This window comes from Coturnix japonica, chromosome 12 (genome assembly GCF_054131305.1).
Source record: "Coturnix japonica strain WE chromosome 12, WE-NBRP24, whole genome shotgun sequence".
Classification (NCBI taxonomy): Eukaryota; Metazoa; Chordata; class Aves; order Galliformes; family Phasianidae; genus Coturnix; species Coturnix japonica.
Window position 1 is genome coordinate 11148658 of NC_140674.1, and position 27990 is coordinate 11176647.

The 27990-nt window shown below is 37.4% G+C and overlaps 1 protein-coding gene across 4 annotated transcripts in view; it reads left to right on the forward strand.

Annotated features, from left to right (window-relative positions):
- The window catches only part of LOC107318096 (uncharacterized), a 61048-nt gene that overhangs the window by 20494 nt on the left and 12564 nt on the right, over positions 1-27990 (forward strand). For 2 of the 4 annotated variants that reach the window (XM_085513029.1, XM_085513028.1), the window contains exons 3-9: positions 2233-2388; positions 3237-3393; positions 4957-5135; positions 9511-9787; positions 18372-18430; positions 20224-20333; positions 21786-21940. The gene's annotated coding sequence lies outside the window, so the exon portion shown is untranslated. Of the gene's footprint in view, positions 1-2232; positions 2389-2606; positions 3394-4956; positions 5136-8301; positions 8565-9510; positions 9788-18371; positions 18431-20223; positions 20334-21785; positions 21941-27990 lie in introns of those variants that run through there. The other 2 variants (XM_085513027.1, XM_085513030.1) reach the window with 2 other exon arrangements.

The window sequence follows — 27990 nt, forward strand, 5'->3', positions numbered from 1 at the left end:
CAAGCAATAATAGTTCTCTTATAGTATATTTTTCTTCAGTAGACATGTAAGCATTTTATAAATGAATACAGTACCATCTACATATAAAAAAAATGGGAAACATGAGACAGAAGGAGGCTTCAGGAGTTGGCCACAGTCCTTCATCCAGACAGAGTAAAAATACAGTGGAGGTTCTCAGGGTGTCTGCTTGATGCTTTAACCACTGCAGTCAGCACTGCCCTCTCTCTCTGTAACACACCTGGAAGCCTCCAGCTGCAGTACAGCCTGCAGCATAAATAAGGACTGTCAAAGTATATTTTTGCTCTTGTAAGACATGAAAGATGAGGCAGAGGAACCTGCAGCAGGCAAGGCAAGCTTCAGCCTAGAAAATGCAACGGGAAAGTGAGAAGCAATATTTCTTTAAGTACTCTGTCCCCATGGATGCCTCTATGATTGAAAGACTTCAGTGAACTGAGAGGCATGACTACTTCAGTGACAAAATCTGTAGGTAATGAATGTTAAACCTATGCTGTGTTTTTAAGACTGACTGATCATACAGTAGAGAGCCAGCAAGTGTAGCTGTAGGCACAGCTCAGTACCATCTCAGGAAGGCAGATCTCTGTATCTGTACATTTAGTAGTATATGACAGCATAAGAGTGCCTGACAGGCTGTCTGTGAGGCTTCAAGCTGAGGGCAAGGCAGGTTTCCCAAAGATGCCTGTGGTATGACCATGTGCTGTCCTGCATGCTGCTGTGTTGAAATAGCATAGGGATATATGAAGAGCATTGGTAAGGCCAGTGACTGAGAAAGCGGGGGGGGGGGAAGAGAAGGGGATGATTTGTGTTAGAGCTGTGGAGACAGAGCTGATGACATGTTCTGGCAGTGGTGAGAATATAACACTATCTTGTGGTTGTGAGCAATTAAAAAGTAGCTTGGTGCCATTGGGTTTGTTTAGCATTCAGCACGCACACAAAAAAATAGTAATAGCTGTAAAGCTTTTAAAGCACAGGAATACAGTGAATAATTTAAAAAAAAAAAAAAAAAAAGAGGCAGAATGATATTCTCAGCAGCTTTATGGTTTGGGTAACTGATCCATTCCTTCACCTGAAGCTGAAAAATGAGCCTCTTGGAGAGAATGGTTGTAATACCTGAATAAGTTCAGTACTAATATCAGAAGGAAATTGAGATTAATGAAGGATTCATTACGTCAGGATTCAGAATATCATCTCAAAAATAGGAGAGAAGCAGCTGCAGAAAGAAGATACAGTATTAATATTGTAAGTCTCAGTGCAGACGTGTAGTACAAAGAATCTGTATGGCCTGTATGGCTTTATCTCTGATAAAGCATTTACCTCTGCTGTTACCTCAATCCTCTTTCCTGCATCACAGTATGCCTAAGGCAATAGGAGTGCACTGAGGCATAGTGTGGAGTTACACAATGCAAATAAAGGCAAGGATGTCACACAGAATATACATTATAAGCGATAGTATGTGTGATTGAAAGAGTGGATGTCTCCAACTGAAGGGAAAAAATATTTCTTTAAGCTTTATGAAACTAGAGAGAAATCAGTGATTCAATCAGAGTAGCACTGTAGCAGATCGCTTTTATAAGCTCTTTCCAGAGCAGAATCACATATGGAAACCATTGTGGGTAACATGCAGTAAAATACATTCCATGGAATAATCCCATGCTGGCAGAGATTGAACTAGACAGTTTAATAAGCCTTCCATCCTTAATTTCTCTCTGCCTATGATTCTTTCAGATGAAGCTATGTAATTTTATGTCTTCTGTAGCTTTGGAAATATCCAATAACTTCTGATTTACAGCTTGACCTGTGTGTAACAAAGTCCAGGTTGCTTGAGCAAGAGAGACACCCTAATCATAACATCACATTTCAAATGCAATCAACTCCAAACCTTTGCTTTTATTTATTTGTTTGTTTATTTACTATATATGTGGAATGACATATACTGCTTAGATATACCTTAGTGGCCAGCCTCCCTTAGGACCTTTATTAAATACTCATATCGAGAAGCTGAAGAGTAGTAAAAATGATGTAAAAGTATGATGGGAAATATGAGGCAAGATACACAGAAATTGAACAAAAAATGTTTGGGTGAAACCATCCTCGTTTCTTAACTGTGTTGTTAAGGGGTGGTATCATAGCATCAAATGGGCCGTACGTTTTGGGTAGCTACCAAAGATTGTAAATGCTGGAAGGCCTTTGATGGACAATATGTAACTTTTGCAGGTTTGCAGTATTTCACATGTGTGGATTCAGAGAAAGCAATCCATTTCTTTGGAGCACCTCTGAATTTCTTGTCTGCATTGGGAATCATTGGCAAGCTAAATCTTTGATGAAAAGTCTGATACCTGAAGCCCCAGACTGGCATTAGCTAGAAAAGAGGTAAGTGTTTGGTCTCATCCCATACCTAATGTCTAGTAGACATATACATTGTAAATAAGTATCACCTTCTGAAAATATTGCTCTCTTAACTGTTCTAGTTTTTGAAAATGGAGACACATTGGCACTTCTGTAGGATATTTATTAGGATATTTTATATAATCGTCTCTCATAAGAGGAATGTCTTCATATGACCAATCTTATCTTTCACATTTCAATAGGTGAAGTCTGATGGGACGAATTTCAGCCAACAACTGAAATACTTCCAAATGTTTCCTGAAAAACAAGAAAAGTCCCATAAGAAATGGCTTGGAAGGCTCCTGTATGTGATAAAGTCACGTTAGGCTCCAAGGCTTCAATAGCTATCATTCTTGCCAGTTCAAATATGAGGAAAAATATAAAGCTAGAAGGAAGATCCCTTGACTGCTGAAGAAAGACTATTAAAGAGCAACACAATAAAAACAATTCATGTGAAATATTAATATGGGAACTAATTAGAGATGAGATGGAGTGAGCTGTAATTATAACTATGTCAAACCCAAAACAGTAAGAAAAATGTCTTTTCCGCCCAACCAAGGTAAATACCTGTGTACGCTGGCATGCCGAATGCTACTTTCCAAACTGTAGCATTAGTATGCAAAGAAATACTTGAATAGTATCTAATTAAAAATAAATACTTGGAATTTTCAGAAAGGTATAAAGGGGATGGGGAGGAAAGGAGAAGGAAAAAGAAAGCAAAAGATAGGTTGGCTTTGATTCTAAAAATTATATAATTTTCTATTTTTAGTGGAGTTTAAAACAGTGTAGGGACTAACAATGCATAATTGATTATAAATCAATTTTCATTCCAGATGCGATACCAGGTTTCGGCAAAGCTTGCTTGGGTATCTGAGGAGGTTCTTTTTGAGACATGATTTTATCAATTGTGGATGTACCAGTAAGTTCCACTCTGAATGTCTAAAACCAGGCAAAGTAGTGTTGATTCTTCAAGAAGTAAATATGCAAAAGGTAAATGACTGGGCATTATAATACAGTTTGATTTCATCTATCTTTAAATGTTTGCTACATTTATTTAGTAGTCCAGTTGAACCTGAATTGGAATAATGAAATGTATCTACATAGTCCTGTCCAAAAGTAATCCCTCTAATTTATTTCCATTGAAACTACAATAGATACAAAGAGCACCATAAGACTATTTGATAGAGGAAATTCTCAGCTACAGAACAAAATTTTTTCAGTGCCTTTACCATCATTAGCCAATTTTTGTGGAGGAACTGACTGAGAAGCTCTTCATTTTGTGGTGTGACAGTTGTGAATGGCTGACTGGATCATGGCTTGTCTTTCATGCCACCGTCACCGCTACTGAAATGCACCAACCACCACCTTACTGTGCTGACATCAACTGTTTGGTCTCTGTAAATGTTCACCAAGCACTGGTGAATGTCAATAAGTGCTATCTTTTTTTTCACACGGAGGGATTCAGTGAGACACCTTTGTGTCATACATACTTCAGTGTCAAATGCCATTTTGTCAGACTATCCCTCTGCTGCCATCTATCACACAGAAACAACATGTGTTAGAACACTGGGGGAAAAGATCAATTTCTACTGCCATCCCACTAACATCTGCCTCTGATGTCATGGGCCTGCACAATAAAGTAGGAGGCATTACTTTTGAGCAGTCCGTGTATTATAGGCATAATTCTATAAGCTACAGAACACCCAAGCTCTGTTCTAACTAAGCAGCAGTTTAAGACTGGATTTAGATCTTGAATATTCACATGCACCATCCCTGCGGGGGCTGACAGCAGTGACATCCAAAGGTATATCTGCGGTGGTGTGGAAAGTCCTTATTCAGTGTTCTGTGGGTTTGGATCCATTTGAATGAAACTTCAAACAGTGTATAGGCAGGAAGGAAAGCCAGCTTATCCAGCCACTTAGAAGCATTGATTGAAATCTTGGTGTAGACAGTATATGAACTGAGATTTGCCAAATACAGATTGTATGTCAACTACTAATGCCAGAAAAGTGTTTATAATAACACAGCAATAGAATCAAAACCAAGAATAGGAGTTTTACCTTAAGACTGACTTAAAAAGACTTTTAGAACTATGTTTATTGCTGTGCATATCCTAGGGATACATAACCCTTAACCTCAGTCCTACTAGAGAAGCCACACACTAACAAGCTGGAGGAACTCCACCTGGCCTCAGCATTAGGGACTTCCTGGGAAAATAAAAGTGGGATGATGTTACTTTTGTTTGATGATCCAATGTGAAACACTCAAAGGAGGCGTACTCAAGCAGCTGAATTAGCAGTGGAAAAGCTCAGCATGCTTGAATTTACACTCAGCTGTACTAATATGCTAGTACTACAAGGTGTGCAATAAGATCCAGCTGTCCTCAGTGCCTGAATGTGACCCAGTCATAAATTATCGTATAAATGGCTTGTATAAGGATCCAATAATATTTATTGAAAGAATACCACATTAGAAGTGTGATGTTCGTGCTACTTATGATGTCATCTTCATGTATGGTACAGGCAGTTGGTAATTTCTATCTCCTTTTTACAGAATAGCAGATTGGAATTTACAGACAGGTCCCAGAATCAACTACAGCTTCAGTGGTAAGGTAGCAAATGAAGAAGACAATGTATTTGTACTTGAAAATTACATCTTTACCTTGATCACAGTACTGTGGTGAACCCATATTGCAGACTTGACTCTCCAAATGTCCCTTCGAACCACTACAAGTATGTGATTCTGTGAAATCATTGCATTCCAGAGAAAGTGAACTGACAAAAACATATTTATCGTGGTTGGTTTTCTCCCTTCTGATGTGTTTGTTTTGTTTTATTTGTGACATCTGAAAATAGCTGAGATAAATGTGGTTTGGATATTCTATAAAGACTGCTTTTTATCTCTCAGTGCTGTTAAATACCCTGTTAAACAAAGAACTCAAAACAGACCTCCTCCCACACACCCCCCCCCCCCCAAAAAAAATAAAAATAAAAAAACAGCTGCTCCCTAAGTTTTCTTTTGAATTCACTAATTTACTCCAACCCAACTCGAGTTCAGTAAGTTCTCTAAATCTGATGGAGACTTTTCTTGCTTTAATATAATCATGTTTGGACCTTGCCAAAATTCATATTCTTAAATGAGACACAATTATCTGGCTTCTCCTAAGACCCTTTGTTATTGTGCTGAAAGCTATCTGTTTCCAGTGCAGCAGTGTGTTTTACCTCTAGCTTACCAATCCTATATACCATCTACAGATGATATATATACTTCCCCTTATATAGTATATATATATATACTATATATATATACAGATGATATATATACTTTAATGTATAACATCTCCTATGAGAGTAAGATTGATTTAAGGTGTATTTGCATATAGAAAATGAGTGAGGTCATTGTCCAGACTAATTCTCAATGCATTGCTACAACCAGACACATACTGAAAGGTGTTTTACATACTGAAAAACTGTGACTCCATTGTTTTGTGACTTTTTTTTTTTTGAAAAGTAAAAAGTGGCTTTCTTAATGCAGGAATGGATGTTCCCGGTAGTAGTGCAGTTAAACCTTGAATTGTGATTAATCTTAATATTGAAATGAATTTAGAATTAAAAGCTTGACTGTCATGTTCAGGATGTAAGTAGAAGCAATCACTGTGATTGCTTAAAATAGCTCATTTTCCAATGGGACTAGCATTCAAAATTCATTTATAGTGTGGGCATACTTTTACTCAGCCAAGTAATCACCATAGGCTTTTTAGACAGTTAAAAACATTTCAACGTATTGTATTAAATTCTCACTAACAGAGTCTTGGACAAGCTTCTTATACAAAGAATGTAAAACATGTTAATGAATAAGTACAAATGCAAACTCATTATCTTAAGACGAAATAGCAGAAGCATTAAAGTAGTTTTTTCCCTTAGGATGACAACTTCTCAATTATAAACAGAGCACCGGAAGATGTGCTTAGGAGTCAGTACTTTCAGATGAGCTAATTAAGAATGTTCTAGCTTTTTGTGTGTGTGTGCGCCCAAGTGAACGACACTGTTGAGGCAGAGGGAACTAGGCAATTGTTAAGTACCATTCACAGTTTGTTCAGGTGGTTAAGTTCGGTTCCAAGACAATGTTTCAAACTCAGCATGGAAGCATTTAATTCAGCATAATGTTAGAAGATTAAAAAAAAAAAAAAAAAAAAGCAAAAAAGCTCTTGAAGGCAAGTAATACCACCTAAAGGAGAAATGCAGATATGCTCTTTAAATGGGAAGTACTCATTTAGAAAAGATTAGATTCAGTTATATGTTTAATGCAAGATTTAGAAACCAGAGTGTTCAGAATGCTTTCATCTACAATTCAAGAAAACTGAATTTAAGTCTTTTTTGTCTATGCTACATTTACACTTCCAGCATTGAGTCTTTCATATTAAATATCCATGTACTCATCAAAACAAATCCCATTGCTTACATTAGTCCATTATTTTCTCTCAGTGTTTTGCTGCCTGACAAGAACTGATTTATATCAGTAGAATGACCTAGAGCAGTAATCTCAGCTGATGTATTCATCTGTTCAGGAGCTGAAAATATACCAATACAAGCATTTTGTCTTGATAATAACTCTTTTTATTCTGTCTTACAAGCAGTAATATTAACAATCATGTAACAGAGCTGCAGATCTATAGCCTTCAGTATACAAACTTTCACAGCAGCTTTTTCCTTTGTAATATTAAAATTCCAACTGCCAGTGTTGTAGGGTAAATGTCTCTTTACTCTCTGTATGTATAGGGTAAGAATGAAATATTTGCCATTAGGTGGAAAACTGGCTGGAATATATTGTAGCTATATGCATGCCATGTGCATTACAAAGATAGAAATAAAAACAATTGATCATTCCAGGGAACATGCTAAAAAGATGGGAAATTATGCCCTAAAAATGTTCTTTTCTTTAATATAGCATAGTTAATTTATTCAGTCTTATTTTATTATCAAGATGCACATCTGTCAGACATGGCATTAAAATTAAGTGGTTTTCAGAATGGAAAGAAGAATGAAATCCCATTATTTACCAGTATTCACAGGTCTACTTCGCTCATAGTATTTCTAAGCATGTACCTTCTATTGGCAAAGAAAGCATTTTGACTGGCTTGAAAGCTTAATATGCTCCCATGAACTTTTTATGACTTAATCATTAGAAATGAACTGTTTCATGATCTCTGTTACTTGATGCAAGTCTATTGTTTTTTCACAGTCCACACTGATTCCAGGAAATTGAAATGTCTCACTGGCAAACCAGCAAAAATACTTCTGCAGTCATTTAGTAGCTGCAGAAAATAGCTTATCTGAATCAGGCTCTTGAAATTTAAGCAATTAAATTTGGCAGTTTCCTGTTCTGAGACAATCAGTTGTTAACTAGTATTGATGCTAATGAGACGCATTTCTTCTCTCTCAGAACATGGGTGAGTGTTTGTCAATAGAATATGAATTCTTCTGGTAGCTTTCAAAACCACTGACTTAGCTTAAATCAATGTCTTACATGTATTCGTGCAAGTAATTAGTAAACTTTATGAAAATAAGCTAGTTAGAAGAGGGTGAATGAGGGCTCCTTCTCTAAAGTAAGAAAAATAATCATCATCAGACTGCTTTTATTATTAGGTATCTGAGTCTCTTTTGAACATAAGCTATTATGGTAGCAAATAGCATGGATGTATGAGAGGCATTATTTCAGTTCCTGATTTTACATTGCACTCCAGTTTGATGTCAGAAATTAATTCCTACTTTTCCAACTTTAACCCAGTCCTTATTTGGCAAATACACACAGAATCACAGAATCACAGAATGACCCGGGTTGGAAGGGACCTCAAGGATCATGTAGTTCCAACCCCCCTGCCTAGCAGGACCACCAAACATACGCCTTTACTACATCAGGTTGCCCAGGGCCCCGTCCAACCTGATCTTGAACACCTCCAAGGACGGGGCATCCACAACCTCACAGGGCAACCTGTTCCAATACAAACAATGTGAAAGTATGGAGAAAAAATGCTGCAGATTTAAGTCTTGACATCACATTTAAAGGAAGTGATTTGCTTATCTACAGTACCTGTCATATTTTGACTTCATCCTTTCTGATGATGAAAAGTAGCAAAGGAAACACAGTAGTCAGAATGCCAGGTGAATCCAAAATAAGGGAAATACATTTTTTTTTCTAAACAGAAAGATAACTTTTTCTCAGCTGCAGGTCTGTGGATCTTCGTACTCTGTGGCAGAATCCTGTTAAAAATCTGAGGAAAAAGAACCTGAAAACAGGGCAGGTCTTCTGTCAGTTATTTACATCTATCATTAACAAACCTTAGGCTTCTGTTGTTATCCTCTATGGATAAAGCCTAGTGAATGCTAGAATGCCATAAGTTATTCATTTTGATTGTGAAGTATTGTCAATTGCTGAGGGAAAAAAGAAAGACATTTAGGGCTTACTCATAATGATTCTTTTTCTTCTTGAAGGAAAGACAGGAAGGTTGTGTTTAGCAAAACAATTATTGAGTTATTCTGAGTATTTAGAGTTTACTTTAAAAGGTAAGTACTGTGAAATGACCACACTTTTTCAATAAACATGAATCTGTTCTTATCTGTGACATTGACATTAATTCAGTTTGTGCACTCTTGCCATTTAAACTAGTAAACTAGTGTAAAAATGAATTAAATCATCCAGCTAAAAACTTAGACCCTTCAGAAGAATATGGAGTTTTACTATGAATGAAAATGGTTGTGCCTGTCAGTTCTAAGGTACGTTAGTTAGATGTGGTTTGTTTCTTGTTCTGACAGTGTATCATTTTTAAGCGCTCAAAATGTGTAAAGCAATGCACAGGGCAGGCACTACCAACAACCCTTGCCCTTTAAAGCACTTAAGTTTTCATTAGTGAAAAAATGTGGTAATTAGTAGATGTGCTACTAAATATTGGTTTGAATCTGCTGTGACATTGAAGAGTAGCAGTTTTGTTGTTCAACTGCAAGTTCCTTGACATGATGACATCCATTAGCTGTTTGATGTTAGGGTTATTTGAATTTCATGTCAGTAGCAGCACATTAATTTTTCCATTGGGTCTCTTGTCATGATTAGGTTTTCCACGTTGGAGAATTCACAGCAGTAACCGTCTCTACTCTTTGGATTATTTTTCTTCCTAAACAAAAGCGATCTGATAATCTCTCTTTTCTCCAGACGGGATGATTTGTGCTGCTGTATAATGAGAGAAATCCTGCATCTTTGGCTATTCAAGGGCCTGAAATACAGCCTACTGCAGCTGATAAGGTATAATGGATTTCAGTGAGCTTTAGCACCCCTGAACTGAACACAGCGGAGACCCAGTATGACTGAAGTTTCCAAGTCCAGCTGTAAGGTAAACCACTGTATGAGAATGCATGTGTTAAACATTATGCAACATTGTATGTCTGTGTTATGCTGTTAGTTACAATGCCAAAATGTTCCTTTTTACATCTGAGAATACCTTCCCTTCTCTGACATAGGAAAAGAGTCCTACTGGATAATCTAGTCAGGTAGAGTTGGAGTAGAAAAAAAATTCATACAAAAAGCAGTCTGAGATCAACTGAGACAATGTGAGAAATCCACAGAAATGGGGATTTGCTTATCAGAATCCTTTATGAGAACCATATAGATTTTTATATGTAAATATATATATATGTATATATAGCAGAAAGAGGACTCACATTCGGGAAAGAAAGAACTCTAGTCTTTAAAACACTCCTGCAACTTCCAACTAGAAGGGGAAAAAAAAGATATTTGTTTTTATAGTTATTGTCCTAAATCAAAGGAGAGAAAATTTTATATGGATATAACATCTAGACATCAAACAAAACATTCCTGTTTTAGTTAGGAGTCCTATTATGTAATCCATGCATAGGAAAATGGTTCGTGTCACTTTTCATTGGAAGCTAAGTATGGTTTAAGCTTCATTGGAAGCTAAGTAAGTTAGGTTCAAGAGATGTTCCATGGTCTAGATTATTAAATGTTAGAAGATGTAAACAATTAATTCAGCTACCCACATGCATGGTAGAATGGGAAATGTTTGTTTAGATCCCAATTTATAGTTGTTTGTTTTATTATCTTACCCTCAGGAGGAAGCTTAAATGCTTAATTCTGCTGCTTTTCTAGTGTTATACAAAGCACACAATAAAGCATAAGGCAACTTTGCCTGGTTTATCGTAGAACTTTTAATTAAAATGTTTTTTCTTAGCAAACTGAATTTAAAAACAAAAATCAGCAGTAGGAGTCTTTAACTGCGCAGTGTCTCTTTTGAGTTAGAGACAACAGCTTCAGTTGGTTTTTATTGCAGGAGGATTCTGTTGTCACCTCAGAGCCAGTATTTGTAACCAGTATTGAAAGGGGTTCTTAGAACCACTCATGACAACTAACTCACAAGCACAGGGGAGTGGAGAAATACACAGAGAACATCTTGGAAACAATGTAATTAGGTTGATTGTTCTCAGAAATATAATACGTATTTATTACTTTAGCATATGTGTATAGCTTCTATCTGAAGGCTAGGTGTGCACCTTAGGTGGAGCAATGCCCTGTACATCCAGCACCATACTAAAGAATGCTACCTCTTCATGCTACACTGGTCACTGGTGTTAAGAGTTTTCTTTTTTCCTGGATTTTCTGTGACAGTATCTTCATATCATTTATACGTGAGGTCTGACTTAATTTGTTGAGAGTTTCTACTTTATTGTCTTGTCACTTAAACATTTCGCAGATACTAACAAATTATCTCCGCAGAATTGTTGTCAGAGAAATAATTTATTTGCACTTTATGGTTTGGAACAAGGCACATCAGAAGCAGTAAATAATTCTGTGAATCTGGTGTTGTGTTCAGTGTTCTGTGAAGTGCCACCTCTGGTACCCAGACAGATGCCTCTGCCATGCAACTGCTGTTGTTGTGTTAATAGCTTTTGTGCTACCGGGACATCAATTAATAGTTGGACAGAAGGAATACATTTCAGTGAAAATTCAAACTTAATGGACTGAATTGTTCTTGGACTGCCTTACTAAGTGTGTTGCAATGTCTGCAGTCACCCGTTTGATTCTGTGAAAAGTACTAGGCTCAATTTTGAAGCTACCTGTCCATTGTTTGGTCAAACAACAAATAGTATATATATAGACTATAGACGTAGGATGAAAGTCTTTCCCTTTGCTTAACTTGGAAGTCCTAGATATATCTGTGCTTTATTAAAAACGTAGCTGTAAAGATTTCAACTAGGGTGAAATAATACAGGCAAATAAAGCATGAGCCAGGGACAATAATTTAGAAGCGGGATACTCCATGGGTGTTCTAGGAGCTGAACCAGGAAATATTGCCTCATTCCACAGAAACATGAGCCTAATTCTTACCACATTCCTAACCTAATTGTGCGCACTGACCAGTTCAGCTGAGTTTCAGACGGACAGCTAAATGTCTAGGCATGGCTATGCTTTAATTTGTTTTGTAAAATATGATGTGAGCTTAGTGCTTGACAGTGGACGTCTGGATGAGAACCTCATCCTCCAGCTTTTGCAATCTCTGGATTTTCAAAAGGTTTCTTCTGGGTCATGAACACCGTATTTCTACCATCCATTAATATAAAATGTTTGCATCTCTATTTCTAGATGAATTATTCACTTGTTAAAGAAAATGATAGCAAGAAAAAAAGAAATTAAAATAAATGCTTTAGAGATTTCAGCACAAAAGCAATAACCTGGATCCCTCTAGAGGCCATTTGTGTAATATTTGGCAGGGAAAAAGAATTAAACTTGTCTCTCAATTCTCTGTCTGCAGATAAAGGAAGCTTATCAATCTTCTGTTACTGCATATTATCTTGCCAGCGAGTTTCTATTGTGTGGTGAATGCTGTGTAATTATTGCATTTGTGCTTCCTTAAACCAGCTTGCACCTTGGGCTGGGAAATGCAGCAGTTTCGCAGTGCGTTAATTCACAGTCTTAACTCCTCTGTGCACGTTTCCTCAAAGATTGGTTTGTTTTATGTTAAGCGCTAATCAGTGCACCAGAAGGAGAGGTTTCTATTTGCAGTAGCATTGCCAAGGAACTAATTAAACTGGACAGGCAAAGGGATACTATTGCTTTCTCGTGTGTGCATGTTTAAGCAGAGGCCTTTGTGGGTTTGATTCTGATCTCAGGTATACTGACATTAGTCCTGAGTATGTTTGAAAAGTCAAATGGCTGTAAAAGACACGATGGGTTATCATGGTGAGGAGAACCTGCACACGGTTAGCAGAGGTGTGAGCAGAGAGGAGCAGTCCAGCACAGCAGGGGGAAGAACTGAACTTTCTAAAATCTTTTGGGATGAAAGCAATCAGAGCACAATTTAAGGAGAGCACCTCGTTGATGTTGAAGCCCTCCCCATTGAACACTGTGAAGAGGCTTCCACATCAGATGCTTTCTGGGCCTGAGAGCCTTGTTACTGCAGTGGCTCAATCTTCTTGTGCAGCTTTGCACACTTAAGCAACAGAGATACCCCCATTTTTCCACAGTTCTGTGAAACAGTGGGCTGTAAATGCAGGGGATGAAGTGCTGGCAGTGTTCCATAATCTGACTTGGATTGATTGAAAAGCTTTGCCACAAAGCATCAAACCAATTGAGACAGTTAATCAGAAAAATCAGTATGTTTTTATAATGATCTTGGCAAACTTTGCTGCTAGTGATGTTTGCACTTCGTGTGATTTGAGTTGATGGTAGATAGGTAGTTTATAATTAATGTCCTCTAAAATATTTTTAATTCAGCTTTGATACTAGTGCAGTTTTTCCTTTCTCCATCCTAGCAGTGTTATCGCTATTATTCCACCAGATCATGTCAGGTATTAGGAAATCAGTTTTAATTTTTAATGATATTAATGCCAAGAATGGTATACGTTTATACTTACTTCTGGCACAGAGTAAAATTGTTTTTGATCATTCATTACATGCAAAATATCCCATTGTACGCCATGAAATGTAATTTCATCCACATGAGTGAGCACTGATTAACTGCTTCTGAGGAAGCGTTGGATAAAATCACCGTCCATGTTCAACTTTGCGGCAAGGGTGACAAGTATAATGTTATGATGAAAGATAAAGATGTGGGAGAATACACATAAAGGCAATTTACAAAACAATTTACAAAAAAACAGCATATTTTTATGCAACATTACACTACCTGGGGGCAAAAAAAAAAAAATAACTGTATCTTGCATTCATTGTGCACTACAATATGCAAAAAACCATTGGTAGATTGTGTATATTCTTGCTTGGTATCTGCACTGAGCCAGAAACTACCAATGGTAGAGGAGAGGTTTCAGTGGGTTTTGCATCATTCTTCCCCCTGTTTTGCCACTTAGCTTAAGTGCCACTTTAGATTTTATTTATTTATTTATTTAAATATAATTCTTCATGGCAGAAGTTTCATTTCAAGCCATGAAGTATATCTGAAAGGATAACTCATCACCAGGTATTTTTAAGCAATGAAATTCTTTTATTCTGGCTTGATTGACCAGGTAATTGATTTATAGCTGCTTACTTTTGTCTCCTTAATTAAGAAGGAAGCAATAACTCATCTGCCAGTAAGTGGAGCTCTTTCCTAGTCCAGGGCAGTCTTCACCAAGAACGTTTTTTTTCTCCTTTTCTTTTTTGTTTTACAAACTGTAAAGTTGGTATTTAGTTTTACTTCAGGCTTTTTGAAACTTCCACATTATGTTCTACTTCTGTTGTTTATAAATCAAGCAGATTATAAATTTGTTTATTTCCATGGAGATTTTTTTCCTTTCCTCTTTGTCAGCCAAATGTTGTATTCATTCATCCATCCCTTAAAATAAAGGGGAGCTCTTAATACTTTACTTTTATCTTTTTTTTATTATTATTATTATTTTTGTAAGAAATATATCATTATATTTTTAATAACAATGATGCAGATTGCTGTAACAGGGATTTGGGGCAGATGGAAGGGTGTTCAGACTGTGGGCTCATTACATACCAATGTACGTTTGTAGTAATGGTTCCTTAGTGTGCAGCATGTCAGCCCATTTGTACCATGATCTACTTTCTGGTGTTATAAATGGATTGCGGTGTGAGATGGTAAAGGGTCTGTATCCATGAGAATTGCTCTAAGAATCAGCTACCTTTTTACTTCTTTTAAACCCCAAACTATCTGGGTTAGGAAGGATTGTAAGAAAAACGTAAAACTTTCCAGTCACATATAGAGCAGTATGAAGAAATTTGTATTCATCTAAAAGACATGTCAGGATTAGTTTTCTAATCTAAGCACTCAAATGAATCTTCAGTGAATGCTAGACTGAACGTAGAAATATTTTGCTAATCTTGGAAGTATCCTTCTTTATGTACTTGATTAATGGTGAAGTGTCATTTATTTGTTCTGATAATGTGGTTTACTTGGTATGTTTCTCCATATATGCTGTAGTCTGTTCAACAGAAGTATTGTTTATATACATTGGCTTTCGTTGTGTCTGCTAGCTCTCTGAAGGTGCCTCATTTTGTGCATGGTATGCATGCTTCAGTGCTGGTGTTTGTTACCTCTGAGCCTGCCAGCATTATTCCTGCCCCACAGTTCAGACTAGTATTGCTATCCTATTCCTGAAAGAAGAGCAAGACCTTTATGGCAATCAGAAATGTTAAACATACATCCATGACTAAATAAGGAAAGATGGGAAGATGCATTTTCTCCTTAAATGTTCTTATTCCCATCCTTCTGCAGGGGCTAATTAAGCTGGGAAATTCACTTCACCTTAAAGGTGACTTCTAGCAACTCCATAGCTTTGAATTGAACCATAGAACCATAGAATCATTAAGGTTGGAAAAGATCTCTAAGATCACTTAGTCCACTTGAGGCCATCACCTCTCATTCTGTCACTGTTACCTGGGAGAAGAGGTTGATCCCCATCTCACCACAACCTCCTTTTAGGGAGCTGCAGAGAGCAGTGAGGTCTTCTCTGGGCTTCTTCAAGCTGAACAATCTCAGCTGCCCCTCTTAAGACTTATGTTCCAGACCCTTGAAGCTGAAAGGGAAGGGAGATTTCCAAAAGTGTTTCAAAGAGTTAAACACATTTCTCAGTGCTTCTGATGAATGTCATTCACTAAATAGTCTTACTCATGGTAGTAGCAACAAGGGTAAGGAAAAAGAAGAATACACCACCATCCCCATTGTATAGGTGGAGGCATAGACTGCAAGATACATTAAGTGAATTGCTGCAAAGTTGGAAATGTATTCAGCTGTATTGTGCCCAATTTGTATTCCATCAGGCCTCTCACTGTTGCACTTTTTGAACTTATTGATGTTAGGAGCCACAGAGCCATAGTCAGTTTTCCTATTCTTTCATTGCCAGGGAAAGTGTTCTTTGGAATTGCTTTGTAATACTGTGTACTTGGCCAGACCTTTACAACCCTAAGAGACAGATTCAAGCAGAACTCAAAAACAGATCTGCTTAGGCTAAAGTCTCAGATTCTTTAAAAAGGGAAAATTATAAGAAAATGAAAATGAAAAGGGCTTGAAAACCAATGAAATTTGGCTATGAGAGTCCTTGCAAGATGTCTTTTTCTTCTCTGATTAGTGTTTTAGTTTCCACACCTTTCTGAGCTGCAGTAAAGCATGCAGGTCTCCACTTGCAGCTCAGCCCACACTGTTCCTGAAGTGCATTTAAGCCTTTTCACCTGAATTTGCTCAGCAGCTTTCCAGAAACTGGGCTTCCTCCTCAATCTTTCCCCTGATGCGCTGCCTCCTGGAAACAGTACCAGCATACAATGAAGAATGCAAAAATTAGCAGCTTCAGCACTTCTCTTGTAGAAGGTCTTTCTCATAGGGGAAGGTAGAGGGGTCACTGAATCTAAAGAAAAAAGTGCTCCCTAAATAAACAATGAGAAAGGGCTCACCAAAGCTGTGAAATGAAAGGGAAATCCCGCACTCTAGAGCTGAGAGTAGCTCATACCAGCTTTCAGCAGTACCTTCACTCCCTGTAACCTATTGTGTTTCGTGGCCTCTGCATAAACCAAAGCTCACCTCTGGTTTCCCCCAGGAACTGTTCGTTTTTCCCAGAACAAAGACCTACTTAATTTAGCTTTTAGGGGCTTTCATTGGTGCTCTGAAGTCTCTCTCTTATTCAGAAAAAATACAGTTGTATATTTCTGCAGAATCACATTATTTTACTGCTGGTACCGCATAGCAAGGCTGTATTTTAGATCACTCTCAGGCAAATCTGGCTTTTACTCCATATAAAAGAAAGGTCTCCCATAAACCATAGTTCAGTTCAGAAACATACTCAGAGACTGCTGCCTTTTAAAGCAAGGAAGGCAGCAAATAGTTTCATTCAATCAAAACAACAAAAAAGAAGCAACAAATCTTCCCTGAAAGACCACTATATAAGTGCAATAAACCTCAGGGCTTCGGTAACTTAAACTCCTCTCCATTGTGTGTGACTTTGTTAGAGAATTCATTAGTTAAAGTTAACAAGTGCTTGCCCACAAACTCTCATTTTCATAGCTAATACACCAGCACTTGTCTCAGAGCATTACAGTAACTTTACATTAGCAAACTGTGATTTATTAGACTGTAAAACAAAAGCAATGTAAAAATTGCCTAGAATGGATCATTTTTTTTCCTTAAAGAGGGTGCAACCATGCTATCTAAATCAGAGTCCTTATATTTTCTTTGCTTTATACTCAGAAATACCATCTAGAGCATTCTGGTTTTTACAGCTGTATGTAAAAATGCACTGTCAATTTACATGAATGTCACAGGAGGTGTCAAAACTTGTTAATCTGAAGATAAGGGCAAACTGAAAAACTGCATATCTGTAAATCTGACCAGGGAGAGGTGTAATGTAAACTTTAATGAACAGAGCAGTAACCACAAACAAAAAGTGGTTAAGTGGTGTGGTGGGTCATTGCCTCTTTCTGCCATGTTTACACCAGAATAGTACAGTTTGATTGAACTGGTAAGACAGAGAATGGAGCTGTATTTCACAGGCACCAAGTGCACTTGGTCTTGAGTCAGATTTGCAGGCTTAAATTAAATGGAATATCGTTTTGTAGTTTAACATCTCTGTGTTGCATTCAGGCCTGGAGAGGTGTCTGAATCACTGGAGCCATCCTGAATCCTGCGTCCCTGCAGGAGAGGCAGCTAAATGCTGCTCCTTGGGCAACCAGGGGTTGGAAAGAAAGCAACGCTGACAACCCTTGTTGGCATTAGCAGTCAGCACCAACATGTTTGCTCATAACTAGCTTCCAGTTTAAGGGCTTATGTGAAGTACACACCGTACAATAGCCCGTTCCACAGGACAGTGATATACCACAAGAAATGATAAAACAAACAAAGATGTAGCAGTAATTAATTATTTTGTCACTGCTCTCATGTCGTGATATAAACAGTCCTCAAGTAGTTTAAATACACTGCTTTCATAAGTAGTTTGATATTTAATGATTATTTGTGTGGTTTGGGCTGTTGACTTGGTGTAGTCTCTGGAAGTGCTGCAATTACTGTCTGAGAGAAAGATTAATTCCCAAGTATGGCTTCTTTATACCATACAAACCACAGTAAGAGATAATTGGGGTCAGCTTTGGTTGCCCTGTTGAAAACTTTAATGTAAGAGCTTTGAGCAAAGGTTTCTTTCTGAATCTCTTGTAAAAATAAGTTTACAGCAAACCTAATAAAATTGCAGGCAGCATGAAAGTTAAATCACAAGGGAAAGTGTAAAAGAGTTAAGTTTCTAAAAGCTTTCCAAGAATATAGTGGGGCTATAAAGAAGAGGACTGCACTGACCTCATCAGTCAGGTAAAACTAATCCTGAAGAGATGAAGTATCATTTACTTCACATCTGTGCATACTCTTGGAGAGTTCTGCTTCAGTGATGGTTGTTAAAAGAGGTTCTTAAATAGGTAGCATGAGATCTACTTACAAACTCAACAACAGACTTTTTTGTGTATTGCAGATATGGGACCTAACCTGGTATTTGTAAATTACATGTAGTAGATTGAAGGCAGCAGGCAGGTAGGTACCAACATCCATGGCTAGCTGTCTTCCTTCTGTCGTATCATGTTTTAAGCAGTGACAGCAGCCTGGGGAAAAGAAAGAGAGAAATTTTCTTCTTTTTGGAAACAGAGGACTAATAAATAAGCTCTTTCTGCCTTTGTAAGTCTTAGCAATTCTTTCAAAGCATTCAGGGCAGAGGTGTGGCTGAAAGGGCTCGAGGGCTTTCAGAAGATGGCAGAGGCATGCAGCCCCCTGTGAGCACCAGAGCCTGGGAGCTGCTGTTCTGCAACCCAGCTGTGAACTGCCTCTGCCAGCAGTGCTTTGCTTCTGAGAGACATTTCCTTTGGGACCTCTGTATTGGGATTAAAGCTCTTTGCACCTTTCATCTCAGCTTGCAGAGCTCCAAGGAATTTGTAGTTCAGACTCTAAACTACCTGCAACACTGGAAAATGTTGGTTCTTCTAAGCAATTTTAATGTAACTTTCCAGGGTGCCAGTGTTGCCACGGTAATTGTGTAGTAGAGCGGAGAGTGGTGAAATATTGGAATATGTGTTTTGGGGCAGATGGCCTGCAAAATTGCTCTTACTGCATTTGCCCCTTAGAAATTAATTAATGTTTTATAGCAAGTGGCTCTTTGGCTCTCCTAGTGTATGTCTGTGATTTTCTTAATGTGAGCTACAGAAACTTCAGATCTGATACTGCAAACCTGCTTAGATGGAAATCCACTCCTGTTTTGCATTTAATTTCCCTCTGTACTAAGTGAGTAAATGAGAGGGCGTATTTGAAGAGTATATGGCATCTCAGGTGGTGTGCAGACCAGCTTCCAATACAAAATCTAAATTCGTGGGCAGTGTCCAGCAGTGTCAGAACACGTTTTAAATGTGCAGTCGGTTTATCTCTGTGGATTACAACTACCAAGATGTAGGAGTACCAGACTTTTTATAGAATTCCAGATCCACCATACAACAGTTACCTGCCTCTTGTACCATCCATCTAGAAATCCTATGTACAATTCATGGGGAAGTGTCACTGAGAGCAATGGAAGGGCTAAAAACCCATTAGTCCCCTAGTAAATCTGCTTGGAAGATGGTTAAGTCAAATCTGATCCACTGAGCTCAGCACAGCTTTCCCCTGGGCAGACTGGATTTGCAGTGCCTCCAAATACAAGCACAGTTCATCACCACTGCCTCAGGGGCTCAAAGCAGTGACACGTTCAAATTCTTAGTTCTCAGTTACAGCCAGACAGTTTTTTTGTTTATCTTATTCTCTAAACTTTAATAACATTGAAATTTTTAGAGTTAATCACTCAGGTCAAATTCCTGGAAGTTTTCATTCAAGAATGACTCAATTGTGTTGATGCTGTGAAACCAGATCTGCAATTTAAATGGAGCTCAGTTTCAAGTATCAGAGTATATATCTCTATCTATCTGAGTATAATCCATGACCCTTTCCTTCCTGACACTGCAGTGCCAAATCCATCCTCTCTCCCATAGTCACCTGAAAGCCTTTGAGTCATGTAGCAGAATCTGTCCTATTCTCCTAAGACATGCGTAATGTTGGTGGGAGAAAAAGGCTGTTACTCACTCTGGGCTCAGAGTGAGTGGAGTTGTTTTTTTTTTGTCATTGCTCTTATATCATGCTGTGAACAGTCCTCAAGTATTTTAAATACACTGCTTTGGTAAGTAGTTGATATTTAATCATTATTTTTGTGGATAGGGTTGTTGAATTGGTGTAGTCTCTGGATGTGCTACAATTTCTGTCAGAGAGACAGATTTTACAGCTTTAGATCTTCTGTTTGTCTTTCACTTTAGCAGGAACCCTTCACAGGCAAGAAAACCCAGGTGTCAAGACCCAATAAGCACAGTACTTCCATCAGCTTTCCAGGAGCACGACTGGTTGGAGGTCATACGTGTTTGTCTTGGTAGGTGTGTAGACAGTAACAGGCACTTGTTGGATTGACAGGCTTAGTTGAAACACCGTAGTAACACGGTCAGCTTCATTTGTTTTCTTCCTTCTGAACACATGGCTAGGAATAATATGTAGTTTCAAGATTTGGGGTTGTGCTTTTAGCTTGGTTTTTTAGCTTGTTTGTTTGAATTCTTTTAACGGAGGAAAACAACATTTGTACAGTGTAGATACATTTTGAAAAACCACAATAAAATGAAAGAAAATCACAATAATTATAAAGACTGACTAAAGGTCAAAGATAGGGTTGGTCATTCTCATCACCCAAGCTTGCTCTGTAGTTTTCCTGTGGTGCGTCACAGCTCCTCAGACGTATACTGGCCACTATTTGTCCTGTTTGCTTGATTGTCTTTCTCCATGTCTCTTTTTTTAGAAGTCCTGAGTCCACAGCTGCACAAAGAAATAAAACACAGACAAACATTAAGACTTTATATTAAACTTAAGGTTATTTTTGACCTGTAGTTAGGCTGAAGTAGTCAGACCAAGTGTGAGACGTCCAGTTTTTTTGAGTTTTGTTATGGTGCCATTTTTACCATTTTTTAAATGTGTTTTTGGACAGCAATTCCAGGGGAAAAAAAAAGGTCTGCAGTTCCTCTATCACTGGCCCAAGTGATCTGACTGGAGGATCCATAGGAGTAATTTAGCAGCTAGTATAAAAAAGCCCACTTCACTAGGGCTTCACTAGAAGAGTGTTCTATCCATTTCTTAAATGTTTCTACTCCTAATGAAGTTGTCTTTTGCCCAGTAAAGTGAAAAGTTTCTTCTTAAAAAAGAAGTCGAAGCCAAAAAACAAGAAAACTAGCAACTAAAACCCACAATAATAGGATTTAAAAACAAAACCAAATGAGTTTATAGTAACAGACTGGCTGCTAACCTTCCTGTACGCAGATTCTTCTGATTTATTTTTGGAATATGGCACTAAGCTCTGGATTTCTTCATGAATGCTTTGAGAATCTTACTTGCCCTGTCCTTTATTACAGGATACAACAAGCCACAACTCTCAGATCTTGTTTCCTTTCACTTTCTACCTTTGTTTGAAAGACTCTGTCCTCCTGGCTCTTCTGCACTATATTCTTTGGCTGTTTACAGAAGTTGTTTCTGTGTGCCAAGCTCTTTTCACATAATGTAATTCAATCCGTATGCCTACTTCATAAAATTCAATACAAATCTCTGGCACATGCTCTCTCAACATCCGGCTGCTACTTCAGCATTTTTTGTCCCATGCATTTTTTACAAGGTTTTTGCAGCTCTACATTTTGGCATTCAGAAATAAAAGCAGCTTCTTTCCTGCTATAGATTTCCAAAAAACTTTTAAAGCCTTGGTTTCCAGTTTTTTTTTTCATTCAAAGTATGATGATAACCTGGCAGTTAAATGTTTTGTTTTCCTAGTTCCTCTTGTTTTCCACAGGAAAGCTGAAGGTTTGAAGAGAAATGTCTTCTTTTAAGAAGAATGGAAAATCCAGAATTTTGCCTAATGTTCTTCTGCCCTAATCCAGTTTATTGAAGCACAGGTGGGATTAAAAGCCTGAATTTGGTTACATATGTTCTTCTGCCTCTTACTTGGTAAGCTGTGTGAGACTGCTGAAGTAGTGGTGGGTCGAGTGTTGTGTTTGTTTGTCCATCACATTTCAAAGCAGCTCATCTTGTGGATTCAGAGATCTGCCAGCTTTCTGCCTTTGGTTTAGACAGAAAAACCTCAGCAGTGTTCAGCTTTGTACAAGTCAAAGTTTATTCATTTTCCTTATCTGAAGACTACAATTTGGTTTATATGCTTGTGACAAAAAGCTATATTTTTGTGCATCCTTGTTCTGTGACCAAACTCTGCAAATGACGAAGATCAAGCAGTGAAAGTCACGTGCACAGTGTTCTTCTGCTGCACTAACTCAGAAAAACTGAAAGCTGTAAAAACTCTCTGAGCTACAGAAAGGAGCAGTGAGGAAGTTACGAGTGCTTCCAAAGATATTTAGTTAGAACGTGTTTATACAGTAAATTAATTTCAATCAAAAGCAATTTATCTTCTGTGGACAGTCACATGGAATGTAGTACAAATTAAGTAGAAAAACAAGAACAGAATGCTTGAAAACATTTACCTATTAAAAAGCTGCACTGGGCAGCTTTCTATTTTAGGACAAGATTTAATTTGATTCTTTAAATTGGATTCTGGCAGGACAGTCATTTTCTTACCAGCAGGTAACAGCAGTTACCAAAAAAGGTTCTTTCTCCAGTGCAGCTGTAGGAACTGTTGCTACTTAGAAACTAGCAAGTCATTAATCAAAACAAAAGTATAACAAACTGTTATATAAAGCAATAATTTTGCTAAACAAGCATTTTGAGTCTGTCTAAAATGAATGATCAGAATATACTACTGTGTTCTTGGGTAATAAAAGCTTGGAAGGATATATGTCTGGCCTAGTAATTTTATTTTAATTTTTTTTCCAACATAAAAATAATTTCCTTCTTAAAGCAATTTCTTTCAATCTTGCTGGTTATTACAGCATTTTTCCTTATCAAGTCCTAACTTATTGTCCACTGTGGCAGTGCACTGAAGGTGCCAATAGGATGCTTCACAGGAGGTGTTTGCTATCAGTAGGTATATTGCTGGTAGTAACCATGGAAACTTGTTTAGAATGACCTCTTATCTATAGAATGAAAGGAAGCCCAGGGAAATTTAGGCTGATTCATAGGGACAGCTCAGATCTTCATGTGGTATCCTGTTAAATTACATAAAATGTCACTAGGGAGTCACTTAAAACTGGTCGGGATGATGGAATTTGAGGCTCTTTTGTGGAAAGCATATTGGTAGGAGGATGGGTTCTGTTGCTTTTGGATTAATTTCAGATAACATAAATTGCAAATGTTATGATTCCATTAATCTTGCCATATACCAGTAGCTTTCTCAGTTCAAGTATCCTGCATGTTCCACATGTACCATTTTTAGTCAACACTGGAAGTCCTTGTTCACTGGTGATAGTATCACTCTTCTTGAAAATCCTAATTGAAGCAAGAGGCATTTCAGAGACTAAGTCACCATCACCCGCTCTTAACAAATATATGAAACAGACCTTTCTTAAGAAGAGGACTATTAGTGCAGCTAAAGCAGCTGGTTTTATCCTAACTTACAGTAAACAAGGGAAAAGGAGTAATCTAGATAGAAGTTTAAATTTGAATGAGAAGATACTTGGTTAGAAATAATTTACTAGTCAATCAACTACTAATTTTACATTTACGTTCTGTTTCAGGGAGACTGAAAAAAAGGGAGCACAAGAAGTAGATAGAAACATAAAGTGAGATTTAGTTGTGGATGAGTAAATAAAAATACATTGAAAGCTGCCAAAATGAAGAAAGACAATATTTTAATAAGATGTACTGCATATTCCAATAAGATTGTCCTTCCATCCTAGTTATGTTCTTCTATATATTATGCTCAATTTGATTTCTCTTAGTCACCTTTAATTTTTTGCTGTGCATTTATTTAAGTACATATTTTTAAGCAGTACCTTTATTTACTTGTCATTCCTGCTCTCCTAAATAGATGAGAAGCCATTTCACTTTTCCTACTCTTTCAAATTGTTATAGAGAATAAAGAATTATTTTCTAATTTCAATTTTAAATATTTTTAGGCTAAAGCAGTGACTGAAAACAGATTTCTTCCCACATTGGTGGTGAAATAGAATACTCTGAACTTTTTTATCATATTAGCGTCTCCTATAACATAAGCATTATAATTAGGTTGTAAATATTAACATATATAAGATTTTAATTGTGTTGGATGTTTGCAAATACAGCACTGTCAAAAGGACTCCTAAGGCTTTCTCCTCATTTCCTTGAAAGAAACTCACCAAAAAAAGAAAGAGCTTGCTCAGTTCAGTATGCATAACAGCGTGCTTGGTGAGCTGCCAGGTGGCATTATCATGAATGATAACTTGCACTATACCTTGGCTAGAGAGAAAAATTCTTCATGTTATTTTTGGAAAGTGGGGTGATAATGAAACAAGGCATTTCTTTGAAGAAGCTGGCAGACATTTTGGACATTAGCCCTCTTTTTTTTTTGTTGTAGGTCTTTCTGATGATGATGCAAGGCAGGTCACTTAGACAAAGTCTTCCTTCTAAGGCTTTTTCAAGTTAGTTTATTTTTATATTGATTAAAAGAAGCAGAGAGAAATCCTACATGGGTGACTTTCTAGTTCATACCTGCCTGTGGTATTAAAAAAAAATGATATGTAAAGTAAGTGCAATTGTATGTAATAAGGTTATACTTGGTTGAAACCAATGGGTAGAAATACCATCTCTACCTCTTTGCTGTCAACTTTGCTCAACAGCTGAGAACCAGCAACCTGCAAGGGCCTCGTGGAGTTATGTAGGAATCAGCCAAGTGTCACTAGTGCTGTCTGGCTTTGCAAGGATCCTTTGGTCCCATAGGTGTGATTTAGGGAGCTCTTAACCAGCTTTTACGCAGCACTTGTGTCCATCTGTAATGCCTCAGGTTCATAAAATACATAATTGGTATAATGTCACCATTTGCACAGAGATACTCTGTTCTAGCATGATATTTTATGTGACAAAAAATCATTCTGCTTTTGAACTCTGCTTGACTTAACAAACTACATTAATAATCACTAATAGTCTGAGCTCACAGATACAGCAAAAAATGAGTTCTTCAGCTGAGTTGTACTCAGCAAGCCCCGTGGTTTTCTCTGAGCTGTGACAGTGCAGTAGTGACATTGACTTATGAAAGTCTATTGCTGTTTGTTCATGATCAAGAAATCAAAATAGTTTGTTGTTCAAATAAATTTAACAAAGCACCATTGCTGTCAATCCCGTTGCTTCCCAGGCCATTTCTAAGTGAACCAATTTAACTAAACATATATTTGTCCTGGAGAGAACACCCAGGAAAAAGTAAATGAACAAACAGACAAAAAGCACCGAAATCCCTTCATGCTATATAGTGATGAGCCAGTTTAGAGGAGTGATGGATGCATTTATGAGCTGTGAGGTCAGACCAACTTGACTTGAATCAGAATTCTGAGAATGAATTCAAATAGATGTTTGAGTGATGTGAATTAGAGTGTAATTACCTGTACCAAACAACACATTTTGGTATTAGTATTATGGCATTAAGCACGTTGAAAAGCTTTCCTCATTTTTCTGAGTGTAATTTGAAAAGATTACAGCCATCATCACATTTATGCTATTGCAGGTAGTGTTTAGATGTGACTGTGGAAGAATTTTCATGCATTTCCTTACAGATCCTGACAAAGGTGATTTTCATAGGTACCAGAAGACTCATATATTGAATATACAATACTTAATTAAATGTCATTTTAAGTATTATTTTACTTGCAGTGTTGTACCTGCAGTTTCCTTTCTCTGGACACCTCTCTTTTTCCTTAGCAATAAAGACATCTGTTTCTTAGCAGAGAAGCCAGTCATGCCTCATGCAGACTTACAGTTTGGAAGTCCTGTGGATCCCCAATGTACTAATTATAGGCTCCATTTATTCTTATTATAAGAAGGTATTAGGTCTAGAAAATAAGCTGTATTTCACTGCAGTTTATCCCAGCTTTAGAAGATGAAGCATTTCTGAAATGAAATTAATCTTTGAATAAACATGCTATTTTTTCTTATTAGAGGAGTTACGTTCTAGTAGTGCAAAATACTATAAAGTATGAGAGGGCACTAAAAACATGGTCTTGAAAAGGATGTAAATCAGTTTAAAAACAATAATTTTTCTAGTTGAGCTGTTTATTGCCACTCATTAAAATTTCATGGGAGAATATAAACACCAGTTATTTCTGTGCATCTGACCATCAAATTGTGAGCTCACACATCAGTTGGAATAATGAAGTTCAAAGCACATACTCCTGCCCGAATGATCCAATTATCTGGAATCTCAAAATACTTTGTTAGTAACGTAGAAAACAATGCATTTAAACAAGCCTGTACGAAGTGAATATATTCCAGTATAAGCAGGTTAAGGAAAGCTGGCTGTTTGATCACAAGTTGCTTTCTTAATTGAGAAATCTCCATTGGTACCATGTATAAAGAATCTTCCATAGTTATTTTACTGGCTTTCAAGTCTGCAATAATTGCAAAATCAATACAGTAAGAACACTTTTGTCCCTGTACATAACTGTGAAACCATGCTCTGTCAAGAAGAGGTTTTGTTTTACTTTGGGTTTTTTTAGGCTTTGTTTTTTACACCAGTGCTGTTTATTGCTTCCAAGATGCACCTCGTGTTGCTACGGTCTACACATTTGCAATGAGGAACTATTCAGTGAGCTTTAAGGAAAGGATGCTTTACAGCCTGTGATTGCAGATGGCTTCTGGCTATTAGCTTTCAGTGTGTCTCCACGTTCTCATGATTATACGGCTTGTTGCATTTCCATTTTCTCAATGTGGGTCTGGTTATTTACACAAGAAGGAATCTTTAAAAGTAAATTCTCAAGCTTATATGTTCAGTAAAAGTTTGCTGAGGTCAAATATTTACTGACACACATTGTCGCCTGGAAAATTTGTTTTTGCTCTTAAACTTCACAGTTTCATCTATCCTTTTCTTGTTTTCATTTCAAAATAATACGAAAATGGGAGTTTTGTGTATTTTCATCATGAGGTTGGAAATCAAAGTTATTTTTCGGCTAAGTCCGAAGCCAGGGCAGTGATAAGAATCCGAAACCTGTGATGTAATTCATACATAACCACTTATTTTTGAAATGTGATGAGTTTTCCATCAGCTTTTCTTTGTGCTTTCTGTAACTCTCATAGTTAGCCTATGACCTTGTCTTGATGAAATGCCCCTTTATTGTAGAACTTCAGTTTGGGAGGGCTCACCACCCCCTTGAGATGGCTTTCGTTTGAATGATGATGACAGTGTTGCTGACTCTTTGTTCTTTGCTTCATGACATATTTCATGTTAAGTAGTTGCTACCTGATATGCAGATTCTTCTGTGTAACTGAGCTAAATTATCGATACCTCAGACTAAGTGAATCTAGTGTGACCTCAGGCAAGACACTTCAGTTCTCTGTAACAAGCTTCTATGTTTGTAAGATGTGAATGGCAGCGCATCATTTATTGCTGAAGTAGAAAACAGCAGTAAAGGGTTTTGCTTCTTGCACTATAATAATGTGCACCCAGCAGGTGTTACTGTTTACCAGAAAAGAAAGGAATGAGTACACTCCAGCACTGAGCATGTGCTCTGTATAAGTCCAGAAGAATTTTCTGCCTGTGCACAAGTGTTTTGACTTCTGAATCCATATGTAAAGATTTGGGAGTTTGCTCATTATTCCTTTAAGACAAACAAACAAAATTGTTTTCTTTTCATTATTGAACCCACCATGTGAAGAGTGCATTGCATTCAATTTGCATGATGGATTCAATAAAGGTCTGAGTCCTTTAAGTCTGCAGAAGGTTCTGTATCAATATGTCATTATAGCATGGCTTCAGGAATATTGCAGAGTCCACTGCTGAGCCACAGCCTGTCCCTTTCCATCACACAAAGAAATTCCATGCTGACGCCATCACGAGTGGGCTGCAGCCAACAGCAGGGAGTGCTTCTTTTCTGAGATGCAGTTATGCTTAGCTTCACCATTCTGCTATGATTGAGCATCAGTGCTTT